This window comes from Octopus bimaculoides, chromosome 3 (assembly GCF_001194135.2).
Source record: "Octopus bimaculoides isolate UCB-OBI-ISO-001 chromosome 3, ASM119413v2, whole genome shotgun sequence".
NCBI lineage: Eukaryota > Metazoa > Mollusca > Cephalopoda > Octopoda > Octopodidae > Octopus > Octopus bimaculoides.
Window position 1 is genome coordinate 51350743 of NC_068983.1, and position 1175 is coordinate 51351917.

Below are 1175 nucleotides of genomic sequence, written 5' to 3' on the forward strand. Positions count from 1 at the left end.
ATATATATGCACATTTCTAGTGTATATGCATATACACATTAACCTACATGAATACGTCATTGTACGTATAAGTGTGTGTGGACGCGCTCAGTGGAAGTCTGATTGCTTATAAATATATACATATATACCATGCTGTATATAGGTAGATATGTCTTTGTTTCGGCTTGTCTATGGTACACAGGTAAATTTGAGTTCTGTAAAATAACGAAGTAGTATGATTTACATTTCCTCCCATTTATTCTATTAGATGCTATTCAATATAACCATTAACTTATAACTTTTTAGAACATTTTATTTTGTTACAGAATATTTTCCTAGTTTTACAAAATTGTATACCAATAAAAAATATTGAAATATTTTTATTGGAAATTCATAATTTTCTATCATATATGGAAGGAACTAGTGTAACACACATTTCTGCAGTTATTGTTAGCTCCAAAACACAGCTAACAAACATAATTTGCAACATTGATAATAACAAATGCGTCGTCGATATAACTACAGTCACACACAAATTATCTAATGTAGCACTGAATCTACTATCAATAATTATTGTTTAGCTACGATATTATCTGTATGTTTTACACGAAATATTACCTAATAAATTGATAGCAATATATTTTACACTACTTTAGACAGAGTTCATGATGTATTTCACTTTTCCAAACATTCTGTTGTTTGTATACATTTAATTTTTCGATCAAATATACATCGTTACCTTTTCAAAATCCTATTTAAAATATTCTCACTGATATTCTCTGATAAAATTATGTGAATCGATTTCACAAACATTTGTGTAGGGCTGGAAAACAAAACATCAATTCCAAATGTATACAAGCACATACACACACTCCCATACATACATGTATGTTTTTATTTATGCATCTAATTATCTATCTATATATATACATACATACATATATGTGTGTGTGTGTGCGTGTGTGTGTGTATATATACATACATATAAATATATATATATATATATATATAAATTCTAAAAACAAAAAAAACGAAAAGGCAAAAGAAACAAAATGTGAACGACAAGCAATGTATTAATATTATGCTCGGAGAAGGAACAAAGTAGTCGTACTTCTTTTCAGGCATAGCTCTTCCAAAATACAGGAAAAACAGGGTACAGGGGAAAAAAGGAAATATATACATACATACATATATAT